Below are 26,800 nucleotides of genomic sequence, written 5' to 3' on the forward strand. Positions count from 1 at the left end.
AGGCTAACCACTTTTAAATCCCTCCTGGCCAGAGGAAAAAACCTTTCACCTGTAAAGAGTTAAGAAGCTAGGATAACCTCACTGGCACCTGACCAAAATGACCAATGAGGAGACAAGATACTTTCATAGCTGGGGGGGGGGGGGGGCGGAAAACAAAAGAGTTCTCTCTGTCTGTGTGTTGTTTTTGCCCGGACCAGAGCAGGAATGCAGGTTAGAACTCTTGTAAAGAGCTAGTAAGCAATCTAGTTAGATATGTGTTAGATTCTATTTTGTGTAAATGGCTGATAAAATAAGTTGTGCTGAATGGAATGTATATTCCTGTTTTTGTGTCTTTTTGTAACTTAAGGTTTGGCCTAGAGGGATTCTCTATGTTTTGAATCTGATTACCCTGTAAGGTATTTACCATCCTGATTTTACAGCGGTGATTCTTTTACTTTTTCTTCAATTAAAATTCTTCTTTTAAGAACCTGATTGCTTTTTCATTGTTCTTAAGATCCAAGGGTTTGGGTCTGTGTTCACCTATGGAAATTGGTTTATCAAGCCTTCCTAGGAAAGGGGGTGTAGGCTTTGGGAGGATTTTTTTTTGGGGGGGGAAGACATTTCCAAGCGGCTCTTTCCCTGTTAAATATTTATTAGATGCTAGGTGGTGGCAGTAATAAAGTCCAAGGGCAAAAGGTAAAATAGTTTGTACCTTGGGGAAGTTTTAACCTAAGCTGGTAAAAATAAGCTGGTAGAAATAATTAGGGGTTTTTTCATGCAGGTCCCCACATCTGTACCCTAGAGTTCAGAGTGGGGAAGGAACCTTGACAAATGGTATAGACAAAACTAGACTTGCTTCATGCTCAATCACCCCAACTTCTAAAGAGTGTGGCTGCTGTGCTTAAAGGATTAGATTTCTTGGGGCTGTTGCTTAGTTTTCTCTTCTGTTAGTGCTTAGCTGAAGTGCAGCATGACTCTCCTTTTTGTATCAAGAAATGGCAAAGATTTATATAAATCTCAATATTCTATTCAATCACATCTTAATCCTCATGACACCGGCTTTTTTACACTTTGTCAATCAAATGAATGGTGTGGAAGTTTGCCTTTCTGGAGAATCTGCTTCCAATGGGGATAAAGCTTTTTTAATCACTGCTCCATTTAATAACCCAATGAGAGTGTTATCTATGGAGAGCCCACACCTCTGGAACTTGCTTTGTCTGGCAGCCTGCCACAGCCCAGATGTCAAGGTAAAGGAAGCAGTTTTAAAATCAGCAAGTTAAAAAAAATCAGCTATTTACATGATCTGAAATCCAGCAGCTGTGCTAGAGAGATGTCGTCAGTTCAAAGAAAGGGGTGGGGAAACTGTCATTTCTCAGATTCTCAATTTCAGGAGCATGCTACAAAATATATTCTGTCTTTATTGCATCAAATTTGAAGCTCCTATGTTTAAATTTCCCTACAATCCCTGCTCTCTCAAATCAAGTAATTTAGAAGGGAATAAAGATTACAGGTTTACAGAAAGCTCTACAGTGAAAGGACTGCTTTAAATTGTGTATTGTGCCGCTCTGAGCACATGGCCAAGACCAAATGATAATATGGAAAAACTGCCAGAAAAAGAGGACTTAATGCTGAGCTCACTCATCCAAGGGCTAACTTGATTAAAGTCAATGGAGTCCCATCTGGGCAAAGCCAGCGTAAGTGAAATCTAATTCAAGTCTTTCTCGTACATACTTCCTCTGAGACTTTCAGGACTCTTGTGTCCATTCTTCCTTCCTCAGCAATACTAACTAACCACCACACTGATATATGTACTACCTTTGTAAACTACATAAAATGTAGCAGGATATTCCCAACTTTAACATGACATGTTTACAGAAATTACCTTTTTGCATCTCATTTGAGTTGCCTCAGACAAATCAGGAGAAATGCATATTCTCTGAGTCACTTAACACATTGTTTTTTCTGTTGAGTGTCATCAACATTCCATCTTCATCTATAACAAAAAGAAAACATACAGCTATGATAATGATGCTGTTTCAGGACCAATAGAGTCTGATTATAGCCTTGTTTCTCAATCACTGGCATGTTCTGGGCTACTATGAACAAAAACCAAGTGTCATTATCAGATTTTCCCTACTGTCCTAGTTCTTGAGGATGTGGGCTGTGCCAGGGACAGAAGAGTTAAGAAGAGATACAAAGAGAAGATGTGCTGGATATGCAGATTTATGGACATGCAAAAAATTTCATAATCCTTAGTATCTAATTCTGGCCTTCTCAATGAGTTCATTATTAATTATTTTCCTGTCAAAATGCGTTATAGCACTGAACAACTTATCTTAGAAAGCACTTACTGTATGGGATGTTAGCCCTGCTGTATGACTCTTTGAAACACTCCAAAACTATGAGTTCTTTTGTGTCTTGAGAAAATGGAGTGTAGTTGTAGCACTGTTGCTCCCAGGATATTGGAGAGACAAGGTGGGCATGGTAACATCTTTTCTTTTATTGGACCAACTTCTGTTGGTGAGAGACAAACTTTTGAGTCACACAGAGCTCTTCTTCAGGTCCGGGAGTACCTTTTCCAGATCTGAAGAAGAGCTGTGTGGCTTGAAAGCTTGTTTCTCTTACCAACAGAAATTGGTCTAATAAAAGATATTACCTCATCCATCTTGACTCTTGAGAAAATGGAAGCCTTTGTATCTATCACTTTGGTGAAATACGCAATGACTATAGTTCAGAGTAGCAGCCGTGTTAGTCTGTATTCGCAAAAAGAAAAGGAGTACTTGTGGCACCTTAGAGACTAACAAATTTATTAGAGCATAAGATTTCGTGAGCTACAGCTCACTTCATCGGATGCATTTCATTACTTCTAAAACAATGGTTGGAAAAGAAAATATTAACTGTCAAAGAAATTTAAATGTGACTGGAAAGACCATATATTTTGGGTGCATATAGAATCCCAACACATGAAATAATAAAGGGTTCCTTCTGGATTGTTCAGTTTCTTTCCAAAGCAATTGGAGAGAGAAATTAATCCAAACTCATCCCCTTCATCCTACCCTTCAAGTCATTATAATGTGCCTATATTTCTGTTGTTTGTTAGTCTTCTCTGCTACATTCTAGATTCAGAGTCTTTCATGTTGGAGCATCTCTACTCGAAGTCTTGGTGCTGACCTCTTCATAGTGTAAATACACCCGCATTTTCTCCTTTGTTGCACTCAGGATGATTTCAGACATTCTTGGAACACAATCTGAGGAACAATTCTGTATGTTCTTATGCAGTCTCTCTTTTTTAGGCATGTCATAGAATATTTCCCTTTAGCAGCTCAAATTTTTGAAAGTGCTACAAAGATATTCTTCTCTCCCGTCATTGTTATCAGTTTACTTAAGAGAGTAGAATGCTTAGCACATGCCTCTCCCACCTCCCAAAATCATTTCCCTCTGTCCTAAATGCTCCAAAACAAGGACTACTGAGGTGGATCCAGAAAGAAACTCCTGCTATGATTAAATTGGATCATTTAAAAACTGCTGCTCCAATGACAAATCTATGTACTTGCCAGTGTTACTTTGCTATTACTGGTTGATGCTACCTATTGTATTCTTAGAAATTGTACAGATGGCACATATACTGCATTCAGGCATGGATTTTGTCCATCTATCTCTCAAAAGAAATATTTCTTTAATTATTCAAGACAGGTTGATGGACAAATCTGTCTTAGATATTTAATACTAATGTATTAATGCTTAGATGACTTATAACAATAGGAAGTCATCAGTTTGTTTTCTAAATCCTAATGCAATGGTTGCCATAAGAACACAAACTATGTGTACATTTGAATGCATCTATGCTTCATAATTATGCATGGTTGTGTGCTATTATAATTGACATAAAATATAAAACAGGTCAAAGAGCAGCTATTAAAACTATTTTTCATTTTGCTGCCTGACAGCCAGCCACATCAATGCCTAGTACATTTAATAGGACCGTACAAAGAATGCAAAGATAGTTGTATAATTTCAACCGTATTAAAACCTCCAGAACTTGCAACCTAATTATTTCCTACAATATCTTGTTAACTATATCGCTTTATTTGGAATGTATCTGTTTTCCAATTAAACAATAGAAGTATATTAAATTAGCATGGGAGGATCATAAAACTTTTGGACATATTTCATAGAGGTCATTCTGTTAGGTTAAGAATTATCTCAGGCACAATGATTTTCTGCCACTTAAAATCAAAAATAATGTTAGAATTGTGCTAATTCCATATGGCTCTACCAAAGGAGTAAATGCTAGTTGTGTCCTCCTAACAATTGTGACAAAGTTCCTGCTCTACCTTGGTGGGTCTTGCGCTTATTGGCAGATTTGCTCGCCTTGGAGCTTCACGGCAGCCCTCAGCTTGGCTGTTATTCTGAACCCACAGTCTAGGTCAACTCCTCCTGTGTCTGACCAGGAATTGGGAGGTTTGGGGGGAACCCGGGCCCATCCTCTACTCCAGGTTCCAGCCCAGGGCCCTGTGGAATGCAATTATCTAGAGTGCCTCCTGGAACAGCTGTGCGACAACTACAACTCCCTGGGCTACTTCCCCATGGCCTCCTTCCAACACCTTCTTTATCCTCACCATAGGACCTTCCTCCTGGTGTCTGATAATGCTTGTGCACCTCAGTCCTCCAACAGTCCGCGTTCTCACTCTCAGCTCCTAGTGTCTCTTGCTCCCAGCTCCTCACACGCACACCACAAACTGAAGTGAGCTCCTTTTTAAAACCCAGGTGCACTGATTAGCCTGCCTTAATTGATTCTAGCAACTTCTTGATTGGCTGCAGGTGTTCTAATCTAATCTAATCTAATCTAATCTGTTTTAAGTGTCTCCAGAAGGTTCCTGATTGTTCTGGAACCTTCCCTGTTACCTTACCCAGGGAAAAGGGACCTACTTAGCCTGGGGTTAATATATCTGCCTTCTATTACTCTCCTATAGCCATCTGGCCTGACCCTATCACACAATAGAATGACAAAAAAGAAAATGCAAGAAACACTCTGAATTTATAAAATGTACCTGAACAGGTTATATCATATACAATTTGCACAAGCTTTTTTTTTCCTCTTTGTCATCATTAGTGTCATGACAAATCATCATCTATTCCGGTCTTTATTTCTGGATTTTCATATTCTTTTGGGGAAATTATATTCTGTGTTTTGTGTATTCGATACTTTAAAAACTAGGTTTGAGAAAGGAGCATTAACCCAAGCTAAAATATGCATAGTTGCATTCATCCCCAAACTTTCCAACAGAGATAAGTATGTATTTCAAGTTGGTGCTGAATACCACAGCTATGCTAATCAGAACAATATATAACACCCCATGGGGCAGATCCTTAGCTGATGTAAACTGTCCCAGAGCCAGGGACGTCAGTGGCACTATTACAATTTGCCAAAAGAGGATCTGCCCTACAGGACCAAATACTGATGATTAAGTCAGAGTAAAAGGGTTTTTGCTCTGAGTGTTTTGGGCTTTGCATTTTTATTTTGCATTAGGTTGCATTAGGTCCAAATGACAAGGAAAACAATACAGGCCCCTAATAAGCTATAGGGTCTGCTGTATCATACATGCTAAGTCTGGTTGGAGACTGGATGTTTCAGGAGACTGGCAATGGACTCTAGATCAGTTTATATTGGACAGTTCAAGACCATTCCAAGTCAATAGTGACTGAAAGCTGCTATCCAGTTTGTGGTTTATGTGGAGTAAATTTGGTAAGTTCAGTCCAATTTCCCAACATAAAGATGACTGTCACAAAAACTACCACCACAAATGACACTGGTTGGCAGTTCCAATAGGGAGGTCAAGGTCTGAAAGGGAGTGATGCTCAAACTCTGCTTTATCTGGTTGAGCACACAGGTAAGGGGAGCATAGAGAAGGATTAGTTGCTGGAGCCCATCCTGTACCTGCTCACTGGATAGAAGACTGCTGCCTCCAATGTTGCTGATCTGGCACTTTTCACTATCAATGAATTAACTTGCATTCATTTCCCTGCCATTCCTTACTTTTCTGTTCTTAGCTCTATTTGCATCATGCCTTCTGCACCTTGTCCCTTCCACTCCACCAATTATGACAACCTCAATGCCCTGTTTCATATTTCTGCAAGTATCATATATGCCCTCTACAATGCTACTCTTGACACACACAACGCCCTTTTTAAACTGGTCTGCAGGGCCTTGCCTTCTGTATATCAAGTCTCTTCTAAAGAACCATTTCTACAAAGATGCCCACAAGAAACTAAGTGACTGATTATGATGAGGTGTAGGGCGCTTTTGCAATAGTTCTTTATATCTTAGCTTCATAAAGTATTTGTATTATCAGAATATGGCCAAGCATCACTTAACTACTTTACTTGCGTGTTGTTCCCTCCCTTTTCACCTACCTTCCATCTGTCTGTTTCCTTTGCCTTTTTAGAATGTAGGGATTCTGCCTTACTTTGTACAGCTCCTAGCTCCTGGAAACAATAACTCAAAAAAAGATGAAAGTTGTATGTATGGGGGAAGATGGGAATAACACTAACTGACCAAAACTAAAGTTACTTCTCCAGAATTAAATCCTGTGGAGTATATCCATCTCAAAACAGTCCAGGACATGATGCAATTAGTTACAGAAAGCATGGACAATTCAAGGCTCTAGGCCAAAGTGCTAGTCTTTTTGCTAGTCATCTAGAGTGAGATCAATAAAAATGCTTGATATTCCCTACCAGCAGCATCTTTGATTGTGAAGGCACAGAGGAATCAAGAAAATAAAAACTGGCGGATTCCCTTTGTTCTTTGTTGCTATGACATTATGAAAAGTAAGTACATATCTTTTGTCAAGATTTTCATTTAAACCTCTTCTTCTTGAAGTGTTGTGGTTAGTAGTGACTGTAAAAGTGGATTATGTGAAGAAAGATTACTTAAAGGTGTCAGGGGGCCTCCAAAGAGTATGTGAGACAGATGGTGAGATGTCCAACTTAGAGCTTGTAAACCTCCTCTTGGAGCAAACAGTACACTTGTCACAGTATCTAATTTAACTGTAAATAGCGGCTGTGTCTTCAGATCAGTATAATGCAAGGTTCCAAGTTCAATAAATGTGGTCAGAGACTGCCACTGAAAAAGGTGCCTGTATGCTTTCATCAAACTCTCTGTTAAATCCCTGAACAGTATTCTGCTTTCTGCACAAAATATACAATGCCTTGTATAGGCTCCGACAGCAATTCTGCAAATCATTACAGAGGTGGTAATAAAATACTTTAGCAAAATGAAGAGAAACAGATGGGATATTTTATGAAAATGAGGCAAGTAGGAAGTCTAAGAATTCAAAACACTTTTATTGCCTTAAAAATCTTACCACTGTACCAGCTACAGGGACATATATATTCCTGTACAATAAAAAGAAAATAAAGGGCACTTCTTGTCGAACAATTATATGCATCCTACTTACTGGTAACAGACCTGCACTGGAGAACACATTAGCTAATTGAAACAGGCTTTTATAAACATCTCAGGCATCTGAGTAGGTGTTATCAAGGCAGAGTTTCAACACTGGTGAATAATGTCAAAGGGATTTTTTTGATATATCATAGCCTAACTCTGCCATCATGACTCATGTTGAGGTCTATCTGACTCTACACGTAGTTTCTTTGATTTCAAGGTACTGTTCAACATGGGTAAGGAAAGAGAATCAGTCCTTCCATGAACATAGTTAACTGAAAATGAAAACCAGAACAGCCAAGGAATGTCAGCATTCTCTTTCCCTGAGGTATTGGGGAGGTTAGTTGTTGACACTACTTAGAAGAAATCTTTCTAAAAATGTACAGTGTCAGGCTATGAGAAGACACTAATGCCTTAACTTCTATAGACTTCCATTCAAAAGCTAAAGTTTCCCAAGACAAGGTTTTGGCATCTTTTAAATGGTCGCTTTTAGAAGCACTGTATTAAATCACCCTGTGTTGACCTTGGCTGTTAGTGGATGAGTTAATCCTTGGAGCTTGCTGTGCACCTTCTTCCTTAGTGGATGTGTAATTTATCTGCCCAATAAAGGGTTAGATTAATTTGCAGCCTTGGCATCATGCTGGACTCACTACTGAGATCCTGAAGAGGATATGCTGATAGCCACAGTTGATCTCAAAACATCTTCCGACCCTGGCTGGCAAGACTCCTCTCTGTCCATTAATCTCAGATGGTGATTTAGCTGCAAAAGTTCATTTGCCATCTCCAGGCTGGACGTCTATAATGCACTATATATGGGGTCAGGTAAAAAAGACACAAAAGGCTACACATGCTGCACCAATGCAGCGGCCTGTCTCAGAGGAGAGAGCTGTTTAGAGCATGCGATTTGTGTCCCACAAGCTGCGTTAAATCCTCATTCACTGGGTGATTGACAATCTTCAAAAGTGGTCAATTGTTTTTATTTTTTATGATTAATGACACCTGTTAACTGACATCTTTCTGTTGCAGCAGGGAGTCATATAGCACAGTGTGAATAATATGGAGTTACTCTCATGGGAATAGGGAGTAACAAGCTAAGAGCAGTGACCACAGCTGACAGATGACTGTTAATACAGGTTTCATTGTATATTAAATATATTATTGTATTAGGGAGTGTTTTCTCTATGTTGTCACTTTTTTTAATAGATCCTGAACAGGGACAAAGTTTTGGGCCCAACTTTGTTCTTCAAAATGGGGATGTTCACCATCATGTATATTCTCAAATCTGCTTCTGCACATGCAAACTATGAGTTGATGCAAATAGGAAACAAATACAGAGATAATATAGTCCATTCCCAGCCAATAATATTTAGCATTTTTCTTCTATGACTCTCAAAGTGCTTTATTAAGGAGGAGAAGTGTGAGGATACACAAGTCCTAAACCTGGTCTAGCAGGTTCTTGGGGCACTGCCACATCCACTACACCACCAAACAGCTCTACTGGTTGACTGTTGAATTGGGAGCCCTAAGAGCTTACACTCCACTAAAGGTACTGCCCATAGGGACCTGATCGGAGGATATCTGACATTCCTGTTTGGGCTCGGTACCCTATTTAAGTTGGGAATAGAAACAGGAAGTTGTCTGTGCAACAAGGTGGATCCTGGCTGGCTACTGCTAGAGACCCTGCCGACTGCTACCTGATTCCTGGCCTCATTCCCAATTCCTGACTTTGACCTTACCCTGTTTCCAGCTCCAGCCTCGTTATAGTCCCTGAACCCCATTGTCCTGTTTTCTGACTGCTCCGGCTCTGGCCATAGGCCCTGTCTTGCTGGCTTCCAACTCATCGCTGACCCTGGGCTTTGGCTCCTGTTTCCTACCTGACCCAGCACTGACTCCTAGCTGCTGACTTCAGACCTGCCCAGTGGCCTGGGGTTGCTGCACACCATGTTGACCATGAGGCCAGACTGCCCGTGTCCCAGTTGCTGGTACTGGTCTTCCACAGGCCCTGACAGTAAGTTAAATTATTTCCATGTTACAATTGTGAAAGCTGATGTCCAAATCCATGATAGAGCTAGAAGTTGCCCCCATGTTTCCTGATTCCTAGTCTGATGCTCTACCTATTGGACTAATGCAGTATTATTTCCTATAGTATAATATCTAGTGCTCTGGTTTATCCACTTTTGAATCACCCAAGCAATGGAGTGGTAGACTTCCAGAAGCATAAAGAAAAATATGACGTACACAGGGACTGGAAGCTATAGTAAAAGAGTGGGCCAAGCCATATGGAAGTCTGTATACCTGAAGTAAAATCTTAAAAATCACAGAGCTGCCTAATGGTAAGCAAGAAGTGAAGTATAGGGGGAGAGACCAAAAAGTAAAAAAATCCCACAATCGGTTAGAATGGCAATGAATGCCTGCATGAGGATGCCAATGTACTTGAGGGAACAGTTAAGATTTGTTTTATGACTGCAGTCATGCCTCCTGAGCTTCACATGTTGCAGGACAGGTCAGAAGCCCCTCAAGGGCCTGTCTGATCATAACCTATTGTAGGGATGCTATGGATGCAGCTGCTTGGACTGATGTGTGGATCTAATAGCTTGGCACACTTCTTGTATGAAATCTGGTCTTCAGCCTGGGGAGAAGGACATTATCATGCTCTCAAATCCCGCAAAAGGGGAGGGATTGGCTGGGAACAAGAACTGTACTCTTACATGTTACTCAGTGTATGTTGGTGAGTATCTGTCGTTCAGGTGGGTTTGGGTGTCCTGGTAGCTGTTAATACCCTGCTTGAGGACCAAGCCTTGGCAATTTAATTATTTAACGTGGTAATGCCATTATCTTGTGTGTGTTAATATGACTGCAGTCTGATTGCTCACATGTCTATTGTTTGTTTCCCAGCCAGCTGGTAAGTTTCAGAATTGCCTGCTATTCCACACACTGGGTAAGGAATCCCCTGATGCAGAATATGGAATGGTGATGAAAGCTGCAGTGACGCTGTAGACCACTTCCCAGTCCATTTTGAATAATGACTCTCAGTAAAGTGATGCTGCCCTACCATCTGAAGCACATAGCCAATACCTAGCTTTCTGATGATAGGGATCTTTGGTACATCCATGAAAGTAAAGCCACTTCACATAATATTTAGTTCAGTTCAGTAGGTCAAAAACTTGGGGAATCTTAGCTATGTTTAGTAAGCTTAAACTCAGCTGCCCCATACACTCTTTATGTAGATTTTGGATTATGCTAGCCTAAAGCACAGCTTTTACCGTTAAAATTCTTTAAAGTGCGGATTTCGAAGCATGTAAAAGCTCTGGATTCCATTACTGAAAAAGGTATCAGAAAAGTGTTGAGCTAGGTAATTACCTTAATCCAATCGAAATAGTTGGTCACAGTATACATACATTAGATGAGCATCTAGAGTCAGACTTGATCATGCAGTCAACCCGAACAAAATTAGCTCAGCAACGGAGGGCCAGGTTTTTTAATTAGTTCACAGTGGCAAGAACATTTAATGTTTCCAAAAGTCAAGTGCAAATTCTACAAGTGACACAATTCAAGAAGACTTCATAAGGTTGAATTAAGCCTGGCCTGGCCTCCTACAGTCACATGCAGCATCCAAAGCTAACTTAATTTATCCCTTACTGTTAGCGTCCCTACTAACTTCCATAGACTGAGCCATAAGAAAAAGTAATGTTATGATTAACTTTATAGTAATAAGCTATTGCATTCAAAATACACATTTAAGTCTAATTTTCATTGAACTACACAAAAGCTGAAAATATAATAGCAATTCCCAGTCAGTTGACAGTAGCACTGTAATTGGCTACCCTGGCTTGTGCAGGTTTAATAAAATAAATGGGATTCATGAAAAAGCTCAATGGTCACGTAGTGGTTGCTTCATTTCTGTTGTATTGTCTTCAGGTTAGAAAATCCCTTTATTTAGTGTTTTTAAATATTTATGGGACACAGCTTGAAGCACATGGCACTTGGTGTACTCATGCTAAACACACAAGTGAATAACTTACTGAAATAAAAGGAAACACAAAGTTAATGCTAACCGTGAATTCCTTTCGCAACAATTACTACTTAGCCCAGTATAAAGGAGACTTTGTAGTCTATTGAAAAGCTACAGCATTGAATTATTAATTATTTCATACTTTCACACAAATACTTTTGCCCAGTAAAGCTGAACCATGCTCTCTCACAGCTGGCACATGTTGACTGGCTGTGAGAGGTTGGAAAAAACTTACCTGGTGAGTACTGCTGTTTTGCTAATAACTAAATAAGCTGTCAGTGCTATATCTGAATGAAATCACTTTTGTTGATTCTCCTTCAATGCCGCTTCAAGTGTATCTGATACAAATACTGCACCAAAGTGCATGCAGCTTATTTTAAAATGGCATGTCTATGAACGGCTGTTTTACATTTGTTCTGTTCTGAGCAGCATGGTTCCAGTCCCAATCCCCAGGTTGAGCCACTGGGCCAGATATTCAAAGTGCTCGGCACCCAGCAGCAACCGTTGTTTTCTTGAGCACTTCTGAAAATCTGGAGGCTTAATTTAGCTGCCTAAAAGGAAAACAAACTCTTTTTTGAAGATCTGGCCCACTCTACTGGTGTATAGACAGACCAGATGTGTGTGAGCACATGCTCGGAAATGACAATGCCTAGAGTGAGTTTTGCTGGAATCCCAAACAAGTGTTGAAAACTATTTCCACCAGGCCATTTCATAGTGTATTACTGTACACTACATACTGTGGTTAGATGTTTGGTGCTCTGTGTGTGTGTATTTTCTGTCATCTTCCTGTATGCTGCTCCAGCTCTGTGCAGACAGCCGGCATAGCACATATTGAGTGAACCGCCCAATGACCACAAGATCCGTTAAGGCACAAAAGCACCAGGACAGGTTTATTGTTGATAAAGCATGGTAAGAGCACCTGGCAGACTCTGAGGATACTAAGACATGCATGCCTGTGACAATGGACACAGCTCAGTGAATGGCGAGACTTTCCATTTCCCCCTCGGCTGAATAAAAATACTTCCTCTGAGATGCATCTTTATACCTCAATACAAACAAGTTATGTACTGCCTCTGACATAGTCAGTTATTGCTGCCTGACGTAGCTAGTTGTCACCCATCACTTTGTATATGTTGGTTCAATTAAAACATCTGTTACGTACTGTCATCCTAATCTTATCTTTTGAAAGAGGTCGGTGTGTTCCTGTTATTCATGGGGAATGTTTTTGTACCATCATTAATATCAAAATGTTCTGGTACCAATTAATATCAAAATGTGTTTGTGTAAGTACTCTGTGCTTAGCACTTCTTAAAAAATGTGTATTTCTGTAATATCAGCCCTGTTCTTGCCAGATTCCGTAAGCAGGTCCTGCCTCATAGCAGACCTCTAATACAAGGGTGTATCTCTCAGACTCTCTTCCTACTACACACGCTATTACATTTTTGAGAGAAAATTTTAAGTTTAATAATTTTATTCATACTATTTTTCAAATCCCTCAACCAGACAGCCTCAGTACAGGCCTTACAGAAAGAAAGAAAAATGCTAAATACCTTTGGAAACCTCTAACAAAGAACTAAAACTGTTTTTGTATAAATAATGACAGGTTTCAGAATAGCAGCCGTGTTAGTCTGTATTCGCAAAGAGAAAAGGAGTACTTGTGGCACCTTAGAGACTAACACATTTATTTGAGCATAAGCTTTCGTGAGCTACAGCCAGGACTAAATACTCTACATCTGAGACCTTTCTGATTTCCAGGGAAAGTCTACCTTTAGGGGAAAGACGCAAACCATTGTTGTGGTTTGGAATGTTAGAAGTGCTCCTTTAGAGTACAGGTGAGATGGTCAAATATCTCATTCAGTGCTACCTATATGCTGTGTGTGTGTGTATAGTCTGATTCCCCATTCTTTTACAGTAGTGTAATTGTGTTGAAGCCAGTGGTGTAATGAAGTGGAGAATCGGTGTGCATTTCACTCTCAGTACCTGATATGTTTTACTTAGATTTTAATTGGGATATCCAGCATCTGTCCTTGCCCTCCTAGCCACGGATTTCTACTTTGCTCATTCTTTCAGCCAGGATGTAATAAATCTTATTGAGAGGAAAAAAATAAGATTACTTTATCTGGTCCATCACTCTTTCTCCCCAGGTAATTTGGAATCCCAGATAACCAGGATATTTCCTAGGCAGAAAGATGGACTGTATGACTGACTAAGCTTTTCTCTTTCTAACTAGCATGAACCCTTGCCAGAGCCTCTTCCAACATATGATCATTGAGGTTCCCTGTGCTGGTTCTAAATTAATATTTTTGAAAACAACCAAATCAGAATGCTCAGTGATGACAGCTCTGTAGTCTTCTTGGTGCACTTGTTTAAAACAATAGGACAAATCCAGCACAGAGGAGCTAGGCAAACTATAGCAGAAGAACACAGAAGTAAATTAAGCTAGTATCATGTAAGCCAATAAGGGCCTGGTTGGCAGAATTTGCATCTCTAGTCAACAGCTGTCTATGCTCTAATCCTTGTATACATCAGAGGATATAATTCTGATCCTGAAAACATGTGTGCATGTGCTTAAGTTTGCCCTTGTGAACAGTCTCATTAAAGTCATTGTGACAGCTCATGTGAGCAAAGTTAAATATGTGCATAAGCATTTGCAGGATAGGGGCCTACATCTATAACCTAAGAATGTTTGATTCTGGAGTTCACATATCTGATCCTGCTCACTTACACCATGTAAATCAGGAGTAACTCTGCTACAGTCAATGGAGTTATGCAAGTGTAAGCATGAAGTGAGATAAATCGGATACTTCAGCCTGACTCCCTGCAACTTACAGCCACTTACATTACTGGAAATCACTATGGTAGTGTTTTACATTCACTCCATAATGGTGTTAGTGACATGGAGAATAAAGCCCTGTGTATTTTAAGCCATTTTATATATATTAGGGCTGTCAAGTAATTAAAAAAATTGTGATTAATCGTGCTGTTAAACAACAATAGAATTCCATTTATTTTAAATTTTCAAATATATTAATTTCAGTTACAACACAGAATACAACGTGTACAGTGCTCACTTTATATTTTTGGTAACAAATATTTGCACTGTAAAAAACAAAAAAATGTATTTTTTCAATTCACCTCATACAATTACTGTAGTGCAATCTCTTTATCATGAAAGTTGAACTTACCAATGTAGAATTATGCACAAAAAACCCTGCATTCAAAAATAAAACAATGTAAAACTTTAGAGTCCACAAGTCCACTCAGTCCTACTCCTTGGTCAGCCAATCACTCAGACAAAGGTTAGTTACAGTTTGCAGGAGATAATGCTGCCTGCTTCTTGTTTACAATGTCACCTGAAAGTGAGAACAGGTGTTCGCATAGCACTGTTGTAGCTGGCGTCACAAGATATTTATGTGCCAGATGCACTAAAGATTCATATATTACTGCATGCTTCAACCACCATTCCAGAGGACATGCATCCATGCTGCTGATGGGTTCTGCTTGATAATGACTGACGCCTGTTCATTTTCATCATCTGAGTCAGATGCCACAAGCAGAAGGTTGATTTTCTTTTTTGGTGGTTCGGGTTCTGTAGTTTCCTCATCAGAATGTTGCTCTTTTAAGACTTCTAAAAGCATGCTCCACACCTCATCCCTCTCACATATTGGACGTCCCTTCCAATTCTTAAACCTTGGGTCGAGTGCTATAGCAATTTTTAGAAATTTCACATTGGTACCTTATTTGCGTTTTGTCAAATCTGTCATGAAAGTATTCTTAAAATGAACGTGTGCTGGGTCATCATCCAAGACTGCTATAACATGAAACATATGCAAAATGCAAGTAAAACTGAGCAGGAGACATACAATTCTCTTCTCCCCTCCCCCCACTCAGAGTACAGTCACAAATTTAGTCGATGCATTATTTTTGTAATGAGCATCATCAGCATGGAAGCATGTCCCCTGGGATGATGGCCAAAATATGAAGGGGCATATGAATGTTTAGCATTTCTGGCATGTAAATACCTTGCTATGCCGGCTACAAAAGTGCCATGCCAACACACGTTCTCACTTTCAGGTGACATTGTAACTAAGAAGCAGGCAGCAGTATCTCCCATGAATGTAAATAAACTTGTTTGTCTTAGCAATTGGCGGAATAAAAAGTAGGACTGAGTGGACTTGTAGGCTTTAAAGTTTTACACTGTTTTGTTTTTGAGTGCAGTTATGTAACCAAAAAATCTACATTTGTAAGTTACACTTTCATGATAAAGAGATTGCATTTCAGTACTTGTATGAGGTCAATTGAAAAAATACTATTCTTTTGTTTATCATTTTTACAGTGATTCATAGATTCATAGATACTAAGGTCAGAAGGGATCATTCTGATCATCTAGTCTGACCTCCTGCACAGCGCAGGCCACAGAATCTCACCCACCCTCTCCTATGAAAAACCTCACCTATGTCTGAGCTATTGAAGTCCTCAAATCATGGTTTAAAGACTTCAAGGAGCAGAGAAGCCTCCCTCAAGTCACCCATGTCCCATGCTACAGAGGAAGGCAAAAAACCTCCAGGGCCTCTCCAATCTGCCCTGGAGGAAAATTCCTTCCCGACCTCAAATATGGCGATCAGCTAAACCCTGAGCATATGGGCAAGATTCACCAGCCAGATACTACAAAAAATTCTTTCCTGGGTAACTCAGATCCCATCCATCTAATATCCCATCTCAGGGGATTAGTCCTATTTACCCTGAATATTTAAAGATCAATTACTTACCAAAATCCCATTATCCCATCATACCATCTCCTCCATAAACTTATCAAGTAGAATCTTAAAACCAGATAGATCTTTTGCCCCCACTGCTTCCCTTGGAAGGCTATTCCAAAACTTCACTCCTCTGATGGTTAGAAACCTTCGTCTAATTTCAAGTCTACACTTCCTGGTGGCCAGTTTATACCCATTTGTTCTTGTGTCCACATTGGTGCTGAGCTTAAATAATTCCTCTCCCTCTCCTGTATTTATCCCTCTGATATATTTATAGAGAGCAATCATATCTCCCCTCAACCTTCTTTTAGTTAGGCTAAACAAGCTAAGCTCCTTAAGTCTCCTTTTATAAGACAAGTTTTCCATTCCTCGGATCATCCTAGTAGCCCTTCTCTGTACCTGCTCCAGTTTGAATTCATCCTTTTTAAACATGGGAGACCAGAACTGCACACAGTATTCTAGGTGAGGTCTCACCAGTGCCTTGTATAATGGTACTAAAACCTCCTTATCCCTACTGGAAATGCCTCTCCTGATGCATCCCAAAACCGCATTAGCTTTTTTCACAGCCATATCACATTGGCAGCTCATAGTCATCCTATGATCAACCAATACTCCAAGGTCCTTCTCCTCTTCTGTTACTTCTAATTGATGCGTCCCCAACTTATAACTAAAATTCTTGTTATTAATCCCTAAATGCATAACCTTACACTTCTCACTATTAAATTTCATCCTATTACTATTACTCCAGTTTACAAGGTCATCCAGATCTTCCTGTATAATATCCCGATCCTTCTCCGAATTGGCAATACCTCCCAGCTTTGTATCATCTGCAAACTTTATTAGCACACTCCCACTTTTTGTGCCAAGGTCAGTAATAAAGAGATTAAATAAGATTGGTCCCAAAACCGATCCCTGAGGAACTCCACTGGTAACCTCCCTCCAGCCTGACAGTTTGCCTTTCAGTAGGACCCGTTGCAGTCTCCCCTTTAACCAATTCCTTATCCACCTTTTGATGTTCATATTGATACCCATCTTCTCCAATTTAACTAATATTTCCCCATGTGGCATGGTATCAAATGCCTTACTGAAATCTAGGTAAATTAGATCCACTGCATTTCCTTTATCTAAAAAATCTGTTACTTTTTCAAAAAAGAAGATTAGGTTGGTTTGGCACGATCTACCTTTTGTAAAACCATGTTGTATTTTGTCCCATTTACCATTGACTTCAATGTCCTTAACTAATTTCTCCTTCAAAATTTTTTCCAGGACCTTGCATACTACAGATGTCAAACTAACTGGCCTGTAGTTACCCGGATCACTTTTTTTCCCTTTCTTAAAAATAGGAACTATATTAGCAATTCTCCAATCATTCGGTACTACTCCTGAATTTACAGATTCATTAAAAATTCTTGCTAATGGACTTGCAATTTCAGGTGCCAATTCCTTTAATATTCTTGGATGAAGATTATCTGGGCCCCCTGATTTAGTCCCATTAAGTTGTTTCAGTTTTGCTTCTACCTCAGATATGGTAACATCTACCTCCATGTCCTCATTCCCATTTGTCATGCTACCATTATCCCTAAGATCCACTTTAGCCTTATTAAAGACTGAGGCAAAGTATTTGTTTAGATATTGGGCCATGCCTAGATTATCTTTAACCTCCACTCCATCCTCAGTGTTTAGCGGCCCCACTTCTTCTTTCTTAGTTTTCTTCTTATTTATATGGCTATAGAACCTTTTACTATTGGTTGTAATTCCCTTTGCAAGGTCCAACTCAACTCGACTTTTAGCCTGTCTCACTTTATCCCTACATGTTCTGACCTTAATTAGGTAGCTTTCCTTGCTGATCCCTCCCATCTTCCACTCCCTGTATGCTTTCTGCTTCTTCTTAATCACCTCTCTAAGATGCTTGCTCATCCAGCTTGGTCTACAACTCCTTCCTATGAATTTTTTCCCCTTTCTTGGGATATAGACTTCCGATAGCTTCTGCAGCTTTGATTTAAAGTAATCCCAGGCCTCCTCTACCTTTAGATCCATAAGTTCTTCAGTCCAATCCACTTCCCTAACTAATTTCCTTAATTTTTGAAAGTCAGCCCTTTTGAAATCAAAAACTCTAGTTGCAGATTTATTTTTGTTAATCCTTCCGTTCAGTTTGAACTGAATTAGCTCATGATCACTTGAGCCAAGATTGTTCCCTACAACCATTTCTTCTGTGAGGTCCTTGCTACTCACCAAAATTAAATCTAAAATGGCATCTCCTCTAGTCAGTTCAGCAACTACTTGATGAAGGAATCCATCAGCTATCGCATCTAGGAAAATCTGAGCCCTATTATTATTACTAGCACTAGTCCTCCAGTCTATATCTGGGAAGTTAAAGTCTCCCATGATCATGCAGTTTCCATTAGTATTTACTTTATTAAAAACATTAAAAAGGGCTCTATCCATATCCAAATTAGATCCCGGAGGTCTATAGCACACCCCAAGCACTATAGTAGGAGAGGCTTTACTAGTTATCTTCCCCAATGTAATTTTTGCCCAGACAGACTGTCTTATCCATTGCATCGCTTCTTATTTCTTTACATTCTACCTCATCATTGATATACAATGCTACTCCACCTTTACCTTTGTTTCTGTCTTTCCGAAACAGCACATACCCTTCAATACCTGTAGTCCAGTCATGACTACTATTCCACCATGTTTCTGTTATCCCTATAATATCTGGTTTCACTTCCTGCACCAGTAGCTCTAGTTCCTCCATTTTGTTACCTAGGCTCCTCGCATTGGTGTACAAACATCTTAATTTTTGCTGTTTGGCCTCACTCACATTTTGTACCCTATTAGGCACAGTCATTCTACAGCCAGTATAACCTATTAGACTAGTATCCACACCGCCCTCACTCCTTATATACATTCTCCTACCCATGGCTGTATCCTTTCTTACTTCGTCTTCCCTCTCAATGCTAAAATCTGGCGTGGAGATTACCTGGACATCTCCCAACCATCTCCCCCCAAATTCCTAGTTGAAAGCTTTCTATAAGTTGTGCCAGCCTTGATCCTAGAAGTCTATTTCCTTCCCTACTCAGATGAAGTCCATCCCAAGAGAACTGTCCTCTGTCCGTGAATGCCTCCCAGTGGCCATACATCCCAAAGCCCTCCTTATAGCACCACTGCCTAAGCCATCTGTTGACAGTCATAATCTTGTCACACCTTGTTGCCCTTCTCTAGGAACAGGAAGGATCCCACTAAAGATCACCTGCGCCTCAATTTCCTTAAGCATCTTCCCCAGCCTAGCATAGTCTCCCTTAAAACTTTCCGGCGAGAATCTAGCTGTATCATTTGTTCCCACATGAAGGATAATTAGGGGATTCTTTCCTGCTCCCTTTAATTCTTATAATCCTCTTCAACCCATCCTGTGTCCTCCTGGGGCTCATATTTGGTGTAGTCTCCCTTGACTCTTCCGCTTTTCCTATAGGACTAGCCTCTCTTCTCTTCTTCCTTACCCTTCCACCTTCAACAAATACCTGTTGAGCCCCTTCTTCATTTTCCAACTCTGCAAACCTGTTCCTAAGCTCTATTTCTCCTTCACTAGCCCGTCTTTTCCTCTGCCTGGTCCTTTTAGTCACATGCTTCCACTGACCACTTTCCTCGCCCAGTCTCCCCTCAAAATTCCCCAGCCCTGCTTCCATCTGTGAGTCTGAGCTTTTCCCTTCAGATACCTCATGTCTTTGCTGAGCTTTTCCCTTCAGATACCTCATGTCTTTGCTAATGTCAGTGCATATATTTGTAATAAAAATAGAAATATAAAGTGAGCATTCTTCACTTTGTAGTCTGTGTTGTAAGTGAAATCAATATTGAAAATGTAGAAAAACATCCAAAAATATTTAATAAATTTCATTTGGTATTCTATTGTTATAAGTGCAATTAATTGCGATTAATTTGTTTTGAGTTAATCGTGTGATTTAACTGCGATTAATTGATAGTCTTAATATCTATCTATCTATGTCTATATAGAGAGATAGGTATAAATATAAAACTGGAATAAGGAAATTAAGTGATTTGTCCTTGAATAATTTTTTAAAATTAAAACCTGGAAAATCAATTCTGAAGGGCATTTTATTGTTTGAACTTATATTTCTAAGTTAAATGTTAGTTGTTTCCAATTCAAATAGATTCTAACTTCATGAAATTGTGACATTTCACAGAACACTCACGGAAACATTTTCAGTTACATAAAATTCTGGATCCTTGACCACTCTTTTATTGAGCAATGGACCCTAAGTGATGACATCTATTGTCAAAGGCATCTTCCAAAAAATGCAGCAATTTCTGAAAGAGAAATGAGATTGTCTTTTTAAGTAATATAACAGTTGTGCAATTTTCTGCTTTTTGGCCATTTTTTATTTCCTGTGGGTTTTAAGTAGAGACCTCCAATTTAAAACCTATTATTCTGTAGACAGCTTCCTCCCTTCCTCCCCTCATCTAACCTTGCTCTAGTCTCTGCCCTGTTATTTTCACACTTGTTCATTTTGCTTAGCATGATATTCTATTTAAAATATATATATATGGTACATGTATGACACTCTCTCATATATTTACATGTTAAAGATGACAAAGTTTTACATTCTCCTATATATCAACACATTGCTTCTCAGAATAATAAATGTTTGCTCTTTAATGAAGTAGAAATTATTATTTCAACACTTGTGGCTGTGCTCATTTTCCTCAGAAAAAAATTGTTAGTGATAATTGACTCTCACAATGAAAGAAAGCATTTTATGGGGAAGAAGATTCCCTCCACTCACAGGGAGAGAGCCCACAAAGGAAGTTTTATCTGGGACTTTTAATATCAATATACATATTCCAGTTGTCTTGTAAAGCACCACAAAGTTGCTAATATGGGTGCAAGGATTGCATATCAGGGTATGTTTACATTGTAGTCATCAGGTGTGATTGCAATTTGTGTAGACCTATCCAAGCTAGCTTCAATTTAGCTAGCTCAACTACCACAGCAGTGAAACATTGACAGCATGAGCTTCAATTTGGATAACTACTTGGACAGTTTCATAGCTTTGATACCTAAGATAGCTAGATTAAAGCCACCGCAGACATATATCCAGTCACAGACCCTGATTTCGGTGTAGACAATACTCTCAGACTCGGAGATCAGTAAAACATTTGTGAAGGGGATGCTCAGATCCCACAGTAGTGATTGTTGGATTAGTATGCAGAGAACTGAAGGATTTTTCCAAATCTATCATTTTACATATGGGCAGGGAGTGTATTGGCCCCTGGTTATTACTCTTTCATGAAGAGTACTGCCCCAACCAGTGTATTATCCAGGGGGGGAAAAAGGCTGGGAAGTTGGGTTAGATAAAAAACGTTGAACTTTTTCAAGATTAACACCTAACATCACTTTTCTTGAAGTATTGTGCTTGAAGTACTGACTGCCACTAGTGGACTCCATGGTTTAAAATAATTTAAATTTATCAGGGTTGCAGAATCAGGCCCTAGCTTAGTATTCCTTTTTGCACGATGCATGTTGATTGCAGATTGGGACTGTGATAATTTGATGTCTCACCAGGACATCACTATTCATGTTCCCAACAGGAATGATAAGATGGCCAAGAAAAGTGACAAACTAATCAGCTTTCAGAGTAGCAGCCGTGTTAGTCAGTATTCGCAGATGCATCCGATGAAGTGAGCTGTAGCTCACGAAAGCTTATGCTCAAATAAATTTGTTAGTCTCTAAGGTGCCACAAGTACTCCTTTTCTTTAAACTAATCAGCATTACTCTTTTGCTTTAGAAGTAACCAGATCACTTCTCAGCAGTATATTTAAAATGCAATCTGTTGCTATAGTCAATAGTTGGTAATGTTTACCTTTCTTTTATTATGAGTTTTCTTGTGATTTGCAATGAGGTATACAAGAAAGGGACTTAAAATTAGCAAGAACAGTCTGTGGGGCTGTGCCATTAACAGAGAATGGGTGGGACCATGTATAAAGCTGGTTAGTTAAGAGCTGCTAAAGTCTGTGGGTCAGATCGTTTTTAACGTTAATCACCTGTGGGTATGACTTGGTGGTGTGGGTGGTGTGGTATAATGTGATTTGTTAGAGTGTGAGCGTTTTATAACCGTCATTTGCGAGTAAATTACTTAGCAGTATTCTGCTTTATGACTGGCTGAAGAAACTTAGTTGATAGTATAATATAATTTATTTCCATGCATAAGTGAGTGACCTTCATATCTTATTCTGTCTCTTGTGAGTTATTATGGGCCATTCCCTCACTAGTGGAAATGAATTGTGCTTTACCACTGCCCACTGTTTTGTGCACTTTCTCCCACTAATTACATATTTACAGCATAGCTAAGCCATAAGACTGATTCTGATTTGCTGATGAAGATTACATGCCATATGATTATTTATGCACGTGCACAGCTCTGAGACTATTTTAGTGTTCGAAACAGATGAACCCTACTTTGTCTATTTTCTTTTGTCTGGTGGCAATAGAACCACAGATCGAATCCTAAAACTGGGAAAGAAGTATTGGTCCATTGTGTCATTTCCCTGCCATGTAGGATTTTTCCATACAGGACTTTTTCTAGTGTTTTTTTTCCGGACTAGTTTTCAATGTGTTAACTGATGAAGCTTCTGTCACTTCCCTTGGACACTCTTGCACAATTTAACCGTTCTCATAGCTGGGAAGCTTTTTCCAATACTCCACTAGAATTTTCCCCTTTACTCCTGGGGAGACATGGTACCATCCTAAATAATCCCTCTCCCTTCTTGTTAGTTAGGAGCTTTAAATGTTTACAGCCTGTCACTTCATTCTTTGGTCATATCTTATCCTTGGTACATGTGCAGAGAAACTAGATTATATATGCAGCTGTTGGCACTGCCTGTTATCAAGGTAGCCTGACACTTCCCATTGTAAGACCCTGTTTTTCAGTTTCTTATAATGTTCCAATCTTTAACTCTTTGGTCTGAAATTTTCCATGCTGGGTTTCTGTTTTAGGCTTAACTTCTTTGGAAAAATTTCAGCTTTCTGTTATTTCATCAGTTAAATACCCCCACAAATTCTACACTGGGTGTGCACATGGCAGGACTTTCCCTGCAATTGCAGCTCTGGACTGCTGTGAGCTGTTCTGGGTCTGTTCACCTGAACTGAGAGCAAGGAGACTGTCTCTTCTGTACTTTGAATGATCCCTCACTCCCTGAGGCAATGTGGAGGAGGAAGCTGCTTGCTTCAGAGGTAGAGGGGACAGGAGTTGGACGTGCCAAGGGTGTGGGCTGGTGAGTAGATTGGGACAAGGAGACTGGAGGTGGAGAGGGAGGCAGGGGGTGTTGAACTGGGACTTAAGGCTAGCTGGGGGAGAAGGAAACAAGGACTGGGAGCTGGCAGAGGGAATCTGAGACTGGCTAGTCAAGGAGACTGGGGAAAGAAATGGCAAGGAGGGACTGGGAGACAGTTAATGGAAATGGGAGACAGATCAGATGAGGAGCCAGGCGAGACTGAGAACCAGTACGATGGGGGAAAGAAAGAAGGGAGACAGATCTGATGAAAAAGCCAAGGAGGCTGGCGGTGGGAAGAGCTGTGACTGGCTGAGAAAAGACCACTGGGGATCTGGGACAAAGCTGGGGAGAGTGGCCAGGAACACTGAGAATGGACAAGGATCCTGGAGAGGGAAATTGGGACTGGGAGCTAGTGTGGACAAGGAACATGGGCATAGGTAACTGGGAGGTAACTGTATGCCAGGATGGGGTACAGAGACATCAGATGATGAGCTGTGGGGATGGGGAGGGGACTAGGACTGACTGGGTGAGAAGATTAGGACTGGGATGAAAAGCCTGAGGAGTAGAGAATGGGACTGGAACAAAGATGGGTGGGAAAAAGGACTCAGACTGGTTGTGGGGAGTAGGGCAGAAGTGTCTATGCCTATTTGGTACCCTCCTCTCCAGTTTTCCTGGGTCTCACCATTCCTCTTCTGTCAGCAAATATCTGGGAAACCCACTGGCAAAAGGTCCCATCTGCCTCTAATGCTTGTCATCCTCTGTGTGGACCATCTACTGGTGCTACCATGCACTCTATGTCCCTGTGTAGTGGATCTATAGATTCCAGCTCAGCTGATGACCCAAGTAGGTGTCTACATGATGGTTTCTGTTTTTGCTTTTAAAAAACTAGGAGAATTTCTCTCTCACCCCCACCCCCACACACAATTAAGATTGCAAAATCAAGTACTCAAAAGTTAGGATATGCAAGAATTAAGGTTGATTACACTACCATAAATTGGCCTCATTGTGCATGTGCATTCTGATGTAGCTTTTAATTACATGATCGTATACACCCAAAAACGTATTTTGAAACCACTCTGAAGCCAGATGGGTCATCTTTGGCATTCTACATTAATTTCAGAGAATGAGACACAATAAATCAAGAACAAATGCTGAGATCTACCGTGATGTGACCTGGCGTGGAAGGGAGTGCAAAAGCATAGTGGTTATGGGTTCAGCATAGTCTCTTGCTGGTTAATATAACTGGCAGGAATGTTAAATTTGAGTCTCCACAATACTCCATACCATCTCTAGTCCAGCCATAGTTATTCCCTACAGCAAACTATACTTATCCTATGGGGAGGGAAACAAAACTAGGAAGTCTCTTTTCTTAAAAGCAGCTTGGAAATAATGAACTTAAACGTCTGGTGCTTTTGGCCTTTCACAAGGAGCATAGCACTGAGCTACAGTTCTGTTTGATACATGATTCATTTCCTCTGGCTTGTAGCTTCTCACTTTGAACAGACAGTACACATTATTTGGAAGCTTTTATGTCCATCTATTTCTCTGAGTGCCTGCCAGGTACAATCTTTTTAAAATAATTTGCAAATAGGACCCAATGTCCCTGAAACAACATCTTTCCCACTAGATAAACGCATTTATCTTTCAAAGTGCCAGTTATTCTACCAGCTCTGCTGGTTGCAATAGAAAAAAGGGGTTCTTGGTCCCTCCTATTCTCTGTCTGGGGCACTTAATAGTCTAGTCTCCCGTGGACTGTGATACTTTGGTCTAATTTTGGTTATTGTGTTTCATGTGAGTGCTGGATGGTGTTGGCGGCCTATGACATACAGGAGGTCAGACTAGATGATGTGGTGGTCCCTTCTGGCCTTAGAATCCGTGACTCTGAATTAATTCTACAATGACAGTTTAACTAATGGATGTGAGTTGCATTAAAAGTATACCATATTCTTAGTTTCAGAAACCACCATGAAATGGAGCCACACTGACTATCCATCATGCTATAACAGGAGTGTAATATTATGATTAGAGGAAACTGAGTCACAATTCTGAGGTTCATTTTGAGAGACTGCCACTGATTCACTGTGTGATGTTGGCACACTTTCCTCTGGCACAGTTTATCCACCTGAAACAGGTGTATTTATACCTCAGAGGGACACTGTGAGATGGAATTAATTAATGTTTATAAAGAACATTGAGGTTCTGGAATGAAAGTTACAACTGAGGTGCAAAGCTTTAGTAATATCTGGCAGTACTTCATCTTCTGGCAATGAAGAAGCAGGCAGCATATATATTCTAGATTATTTTTAACAATAATAGCAGTTCTGTACTGATACATTTAAGAAATGATGTATGGATATCTTGTTGTCAGGCACTCTTATTTTCAGTTGGGATATTGCTTTGACTCTCACATGTTTACCCTTGCCTTTCTTGGGCCCTCCTCTCACTTCCTCCATTGAAATGCCAAAGTTTCACACTGAAGAGGAATACACAAAGCATGTATTTTGCTGCCACTAGGCCAATGGAAACTTTCAGTTTCAGGGCTTGCATGACTGTAATCCTTTCCAGGCACAGTGATTTGGATTTTTCCTCCAACTTATTAATTGGTTTCAAAATCATATTTCAGAGTAATTCTTCATCAGAAAAATGAGAATAAAGATAACTCCAAGAGCTTTTAGAGCACATTTGTTTGCCAGCATTGATTGATCCTTGAGCCTGACACAGATTGTTACAATGGCAAAAGTCAATAGCCATTAGAAAAAGCAAATGAAATGAAACAAAAAATTATTGAAATATCAAGGTTTTAACATAAACACACCAAAAGTAGATAACATCAAGTGTAAAACTATAATTGACCCCCCTAACTTACTGCTGTGGATTCTTTCTATTGCAATGCAGATGGCCTTTTATCACTGGACATGTAATATCAAGGGGCAGGGGTCTTAGAGTGGATTGTTTCAGTCCCCTCACTGTAAGTAAAATAGCTATTTAAAATGTAAAACATGTTATAAAGAACTCTAATAATATAATTAACTATACATTATGTAACGGTTTTGATCCCATTGAAGTCAGTAGCAAATTTATCATGGACTTCAATGGCAGTAGGAACAGGCCTTAAGAGTTTTTCTTCCTGTTTAAATGAATAATATTGTGAGCTTTAAGACTCTTTTAAAAGTCAGAAAAGGAATTGTAAATCAGTGCAATACTGTACTAGCTACAAGCCACTCTGCAGATGGGAGCTAGAGATATGAATGAGAAATAAAATGAAAATATATACCAATAAACCAAGCCGCTACCCTCTGAACTAAATTAAAAAAT

At 39.8% G+C, this 26,800-nt stretch overlaps 1 protein-coding gene across 1 annotated transcript in view; it reads left to right on the forward strand.

Moving 5' to 3' along the window:
* GPD2 (glycerol-3-phosphate dehydrogenase 2) overlaps positions 1 to 26,800 on the forward strand; it is a 173,054-nt gene that overhangs the window by 144,324 nt on the left and 1,930 nt on the right. The window lies entirely within an intron of this gene.

The sequence above is a fragment of the Dermochelys coriacea genome, chromosome 11 (assembly GCF_009764565.3).
Source record: "Dermochelys coriacea isolate rDerCor1 chromosome 11, rDerCor1.pri.v4, whole genome shotgun sequence".
Lineage (NCBI taxonomy): Eukaryota > Metazoa > Chordata > Testudines > Dermochelyidae > Dermochelys > Dermochelys coriacea.